Source organism: Malurus melanocephalus, unplaced genomic scaffold (genome assembly GCF_030028575.1).
Source record: "Malurus melanocephalus ecotype Western Australia unplaced genomic scaffold, MMel_1.1 scaffold_180, whole genome shotgun sequence".
Classification (NCBI taxonomy): Eukaryota; Metazoa; Chordata; class Aves; order Passeriformes; family Maluridae; genus Malurus; species Malurus melanocephalus.
Window position 1 is genome coordinate 1,132,872 of NW_026623412.1, and position 7,652 is coordinate 1,140,523.

Here is a 7,652-nt window from a genome sequence, read left to right on the forward strand (position 1 = left end):
TTCACAGAGGCGTAACCCCCATCTCCAATTGGCCCAGGTTTGGTCAGTGGCATGTCCATCATCCTCAGAGCCAACAGCAATTGGCTCTGCTGGACATGGTGGAAGCCTCCAGAAGCTTCTCACAGGAGCCATCWTTTTGGCCCCCCACCACTTCCAAAAACTGGGCCAAGCAAAACCAACACATTTGTCAGGAAAGGAAAATGGGATTATTTTCAGTCTTTTCAGTGCAAAGAAATCTCTCCCTCACATGTATCTGAGAGCATCCTACCAAAACTCTCCAGGAATGATAACTGGGAGCAAAGAGGAAGTTAATGAAGGCCTTAGAGTCTAGGAAGAAAGGGACCATTCAAACAATTAACCAGAAACTGGAAACAGTCCTCTGCAGATTGCTGGCTGCAGCAGGCAGTTTATATGTGGTGTTATAGGAAAATAAAAAAATTTACAGTTCCAAATTTCACACTCTTACAGCAGCGTAAATCCCAGTCACTGCTGACAGTTCACTGTTGTGGAGCAGGGAGATGTAGATTATGTTCCTCTTCTCAAGCATTAAACTGGTGYTTGACTGAAAACAAAGCCAGCTAAGCCCAAAAGGCAGTAACAAYATATATTCCTCTCTTTTCATTTCTTTTTTCATTGGTTACACACCCAATTTAAAAGCAAAGAGCCATACATGCCAATCATATTATAATTCCTTACGTTTTCTTGTATTCTGTTTCCCGATCAATCAGCTCTCATCTGTTTTGCCTTTAACACTCTAAACTCTTTAGGCACAGAATATCACTTTTCAGCTTGTACARCATGGAAAAAAATGTAGATCTTTGATTATTACTGTAATATAAATGTGTTTGTGATCCCAATGATTGCAATTGCATAAAATGAAAATCATAAAGATAATTTCTCAAAGCTCCTATTAAAGACCCTGAGATGATTCCTAGCTAATAATAAAAGCACATGCTTTTGGGGCAAGCTAGGCCATCATAATGGCTTAATATCTTCCACTGGAGCAGCTAGGTTTGCTGGAAACAGGACACCATTGCCAGATGGAGCACAGGTCTGTGTGTTTATGTTCTATTGCAGAAAGCCTCATGAGTTTTGGGTCCCCCAGGACAAGGCAAGATCTASTTTGCAAGAGGAGTGTCTGATACATTCAGAAAGCATGTTTCTTTAGGTTGTTTTCCATTAGAAAGAGACACACTTTGCCAAAGAGAGAACAGGGCAAGGAGCAGTAACAGAGCAACATGGACTGTTTGTRCAGGGAGACCTTACACCAAGAAAGCTGGGGAAATAGAAAACCAYCCTGGCATAGCGCTAAAAGAAACATTATATTCTCACAGAACTATTTATATGTGTAAATGTTTACCCCCTCTCAACCACATACAGATGTTCCCCATGGGATAAGGCATTTTCAGTATGTTCTAATGGTGGGAGTGGGGGGTGGGGGGCAGAAGCGATGTGAGGTGGGTCTAAAGCTTCCTTCTGCCCTCTGAAAAACACTCGTTTGTCTTCTGGGTTGTGTACATGTGCTTCATCTGCACTCTGTTCYTCCTCCTTGTTTCACCCCCAGTATTGCCATGTTGTAAACTTCTTGCAAGTCAAGCATCAGCAAATCTCTCTCTTGGTGGAGCTATTTCAGAGAGGTTCTGTGCCTGAATTCAGTATGAGGGGATCACCTGTGGTTTCTGGGTTGGGCAATGAGAGAAATCACTTACAGAGCTCTCTGCTGAYATTGTTTTCTTGGCTTCCCTTTGATGTTGACATGTGCAGCCATATAAATAAGTGATAAAGTGAAAAATAAGCTCTGGAAAGACCACAGCTCTGATGGCCAGATGTTCTCCAAGTGGTAAATAAGAGATATGTCAGAAAGGAAGTGAAGTGTGAGGAAGGAAGAAAACAAGAACATTTATGTGTTTCTRTCTCAGCCCCTGCAACTCTGCAGGTTTGTTTTTGTACTACTTTCCTCTCCATGGTTCTTAGTGCTGACATTTGCTGAAGAAGGGGATGAGGATCTGATATAACATCTTCTGAAGTTATCACTGTCATTTGTACTACAACATGAGGACCTTGACCAAGACTTGGGGTCCCAGGTACTGTACAAAAATGTAGTCACTAGTAAAAATCCCCTAAGAGCTTGCAGTCTCAGTGAGGAAGAGACAAAGGAGGTGCCAATGAAAGCTCAGAGGCAGTGCTGACAACTAAGCTCACCTATCTGCTTCTCTGTGTCATCTTTACACTAAGCCACTTCTGTCAAGTCTTTCTGATGATCTCTCAGCACAGGTGATTGTGGCCACCAAATTGCTGAACTGTAGGGACAACAGCTGCCCAGAGCTACAGGGCATCTGCAGGAATAGAAGGAAGAGACTTCAGTCATTATTCTTGCTGTACATGAATATGCTCACGATCTGTGCAAGAATAAATTGCAGACTAATTTATCCTTGGTATAAGGATAAATATCCTTGGTATAAAGATAAGCAAGTTCCACAGTTTTCAGAGGGAATGAATGCTGAGGATGCCTGTCAATACCCTGTCAATACCCTGTCAATACCCTGTCAATGTTCTTGAAGAATAAAAAATGTGAGTCAGTCTGAACCTCCTCCTCCCAAGTCAGACTCATCACCTTCACTTGCCTTCTTGCTGTGTAATCTGGTGCATTCCTGATCTTTCCTGAAGAGCTGTGAAACAGATGACTTTCACAAGGTTCAAGCCTGGTGGCACAGAAAAGTTCTGACTTTGATCTGACGGATCTTTGACTTTCTGCTCCCTTCGATTTGCCATAACTCTATTACCACAGTGTACCGCCATGCTGCTTAAATCCTTTACTCCAATAGTAGCAGCAATGCGGTTTCCTTTCTAAATGGGAAGGTTTCCCAACCCAGTCATCTGATAACCAAAGGTTTTCATCCTCTGTGCGAAGGGCTAGGGAACAACTTAAGTTATGTAAAGCCTGTGAGAGATGAGCAACCCTGTGGCCAACTCATTATAAAAAAAAATCCCAATCCCAAAGCTCCCAGTTTATGATGTTACTATTTCCTTTAGTTCCTGTGGAGTAGTGAGTCCCCCACAAGATGCCTGTGCACCCATGGTGGGTGCAGTGGTAGAATGTACAAGCAATGTGAAGAATATTCTAGTTGCACTTTCTGTCCTCACAATTACTGAGTTTCATACGTGTGCATATGTGAGCACCATACTTCTGCTTCCCTCTTCACTCTTTTTCTCCATTTCTCGTCTCCTCAAGCAAGGCCTGGCACATCACTACTCTGTGTGTCRCATGTATATTCTATATATGTCACAACATCTAGCCCATCCTAGTGCCAGCCCARGTGCCTTCCAGATGATACCCTAGCAGAGATGGAACATGGAGAGGCCAGGCAGGATCAGCCAGCCAACTTCAGCTGGAGCAGGAGGGAYATTAGAATGCAAGCCAGCRTYACACTCATGATGAGTCAYCCAGGTATGCACAGTARCTACACTGGYGGCCCTTCCAACAGCCACAACATCCTTTGCACTCTCTTGGTTTCCTGTTCACAGCACAAAAACAGTTTGCCTTTAGCAAGCAAAACCCTTTGTTTCTCTGAATTTTCCCCCTGTCTTGGATCCTTTAGAATTTTGCTGTGTCTTTGCAATTCCTACGCATATAAGGTTCTAAACTTTGAGAGATTACAGTATGAACTTGGTCCTAAGGCATCTGAGAGTGCTACTCAGCTGCTAGTGCTCATGCCATTCAACCAGAGGAAGCACTGAATTGATCAGTCCCTCAAATTTCACAGATTTTTGCATTCTGATATTTTTCTTGTTGTCTTCAATAGTCAAAAGTGCTAAACATTAGTTTGTTGASCCAGATTACAACCCAGCATTTACAYGAGAGAGAASACATTCCCACAGCAAGTTGCACAGATGTGCAACTTCCTCACACAATTAATGATACGTCTACTGGATTCCTTCCCTCAGTAAACAGGCACAAGATCTTGTTTGCAAGAACAAAGGATTAATCTTTATTGCCCAAGCATTCATTATGGCAGCTATCGAAAGCTAGTGAGTTTAATTTTAATAAAGAGATCTGTTTAGTGGGGAAGGTCAATRTCATATTTTGCACTTGGGTAAGAAGGGTTAGTCAAGACCTTGGTTTTCCTGGGCTGTAGCTGGGGCACAAGAAGAGTGCAACATGCACTCTTGATGGTTAGAACCTCTATAGCAGAGCCACAGGGAATCCACTCTCTGATCGGCAGACAAAAAGGGATGGTAATCAGTGTTCTCACTGGGCTTGGTGAAAAAAGTCTTATGAATATATCTCAACTCCAGGGCTAGAGCAAATTACAGCAAACTTGTAGATGTAGGAAAGTCTTACTTCTAAATACTGATCTTCTGAATTTATAATTTATAATTTATAAATTGTAATCTGAATTTATAATTTTTCTGATATTTCTTATATCTCAGTGGCTGGTAAGTTGACCCAAACAAGTCAGCACACAGCCAAGTCAAACATTATTAATCTAGAGATACCTTAAATGCAGTGAGCATACTGTGCTTGATGTGCAATCCAAGACATGCTCACTGGTTTGGGGTTTTTTTTTTTTTTAATTTTGTTTTTACAAATATACATACTAATGGGGAGGAAAAACCAAAGCTGCATGTGTTTGTACAGTTGTTTACATGTCCATAGGTATAGTATACCTCAGTAGATCCAGTGTAGGAGTGTCTTTGCTTTAAATAGTGATTTCTTTTTTTTTTAAATAGTGATTTCTAAGCAATGTATGCAGCAAGCAGCGTTTAACTGTGTGTAGAGGTTCATTCTGTGTAGAGATTCATTCTGTCACAGGCATAAACATGCAAGAACAGAAGAGCCACATCTTCTACATGGTTGCTAATACTTCTATCGTGAACCCAGTGCTTCCAGTTTCTGCTAGCATCCATCTATAGTAGACCAAACAAAATGTTTTTCTGTGAATTGATTGCACGGCAGATAGTTTTTCTTGTTACAAGTCTCCATAGTTCAGCAGAATGGAGGAGTTGGAAGGAAAAATCAAACTCTGTGCCCTGGGAGCCAGGCTGTCTTAGTGATTTACAAATGACCTCAGTGACTGAAGTTATTCTGGGCACTTAATATTGCTCAAGTCTCTCTGTCTCCCTCTCTCTTGCACTCTTCYTCAGCATACTAAAGATAAGGAAATCCAGGAGACTAAATTCAGTGCTGCAGATTAGTGACAGGAAGGAAAGGGGATGTGCATGAATTAAAGAAGACCATTTGCCTTTTCATATCTGCAGATGTTTTTCTCTCAGAAATGCAACTTCTTTTTTTTTTTTTTTTTTTTTTTGCAGGTGACATCCACACATCTCCTTCACTTACTGGCGATGATAAAAAAGGAGATAAACAACTGGAGCTCATGCAGTTAGACTTAATCTCTGTATGTCATCATGGCCAAGCAAAGCCACAGCAGTAGGAAAAAAGAGCTGATTTCTGCTGCTCGTTTCTAACTGACATTTCTTTACCAGGTTGCTCGTGTAACCTGTGCCCTCTGAATTCTGCTTTGTACCTGCAGTCTTTCACAGCTTCTGGGTACTGCCATGCAGTGCTGAGCTGCAAACCATATATACTCTGCCTATATCCCAGTCCTCCTTTTGCCTCTGCCTCGGTGGTTTGAAATCAGATTGCAAAACTACAACATAAACACGTTAACAAACATTTTTTTAAAAGTAACAACAAAGGAATACTGATTTTAAAAATTAATCTCATATTGGAGACTAATTGTAGGATTTGCAAGTAAGCCATTATTTAGTATAGAAAGGAAAAAAGGCAAAAAATAAGGATATTTTAAAATCTGTTTTTTATACGTATGGTTATTTTCACTTAAATGTCCTGAAATAACCAMAGAACCTTCATCCTTCCAAGAGCTGCTTTTATTGGAGGAAATTCACCAGAGCAGCAGTTCAAACTACAGCCAGTTGCTAGAGGAAAGCTCTGGTGTTGCTTAACATCATTTTTCTGCAGTCAGTTATTCATCCATCCAACCTTTCCAGTTAGTTTGCTTGTCCATTGCCCTTTGAACATAATTTGTGATTTCACCTCAAGAGTTTCTTGGGAGTCAACTGTGCACCCAAGTCCACACACAGGACCTAACCTGGCTTTAACCATCAATGCATTTCTCAATGATGCAGAGCAGCCTAAGTAGTAAGAAGTACTTCCTGAGGCAAGAAGGACTAGGACATTTTTAATAGTTATTTCTAGTATATGGCTAGGGAGCAGCAAAAGTCTGGGTTGTGTAGTACATCCTGCGGCCTGTTTGTCCATTTCCACTCCCTGAGGGACTGTTCCAAAATTTCACTGAAGGGATTTCAGAGTGATTTCTCTTTTTACCCCTTTTGCTTCTCCCATCCTTACTGGTGAATTGYTCCATTACAGGGCTGGACTTGAAAGTAATGTCAACTGTGTAGTAGTGTAGTAGTGTCTGCAGGAGGGAGAGAGGTTATTCCCCTGCTGTCCAATTCTGTATCTTCATAGTCTCATACTTTTTTGTTGTTGTTAAGATAAAACATTGGCATTACTTCAACATTYGACTAATAAGAGAAAGAGCTACAAGGAGGGGATAGTGCTCCCAAAGGCCTCGTTCCACCCTGGACTTCAGCCTCTGTCCCTGAGCATCGGGAGCTGATGAGCTGTGCAAACAGAGCAAGCAGAAAACTATTTCCTTTCTGCAGCCAGTTTTCATTTGTCTGGGGAAGGTTGAGGAGCCCAGGAAGAAATGTGAGCAACCTATTTCATCATTTTCATAAGAAAAAAAAAAAAAATAAATCAGCTCTCATCTTGACCACTGGTCTTTGAAGATTAAAGTAGCCCAAGGACTGTCACAGGCAGCGAGCTTAGCAGGAAAATTAGTTCATTCTGACTCACAACAGAGTGATCTAATTTAATGGGGCACTGACGAGCCTGTCGGGCATTAATTTAGCTATTATCTAAGCTAGCTGATTGCTGGTTGTGCCCTGCTGCAGCGCTCCATGTGAAGGGTGTGAGCTGCCTCTGCTCGGATCCGAAGCCTCCCTGCAGCGCTGCGAGGAGCGGGACCGGCCCCGCTCAGCGTGGGCTCGGCTTRGAAGGGGAAAATGAGGCGGAATTAAAGACCCGCTCCCTTCACACAACGGGGTAGAGGAGAGGCTGGATAGGAGGGCTTCCTTCGGACATTTCCTGTCTTTGATTTCTTAATTTCGCAACCTGGTATCTTGTCTTTTAAGGTAATTTAATATGTAACTTCTTAMGCTTCTTTATTTTAGGGGAAAAGGATATTGTAAAAAGGCTATTTGATCCTCCTACCAGATTGAAACCACTTTGTTAATTTCCACAGAACTGTTACTAATTGCTTGTTTGCATCTTTGATTTTGCTAGTTAGGTAGTAATCTTTCCTGTCTGAAAAACTAGATTTGTTCCAATGCATGAGAACATTTCAACCTGTCCAGAATAGTTCCGTTAAAGGAATAAAAGAACAATAGGAATAAAAAAACAGTGAGGAATAGGAATAAGGTAGCCATATAATGATACCATGGCAAGGAAGCCTGTGGCATTTGAAAATTCCTCCGTCATAATTTCAGTGGTTAGATGAATGAAACTGAAGAGCTTCTGGTAAGTTTATGTGACCTAAGAATACAGTTACATTTAATTTTTATTT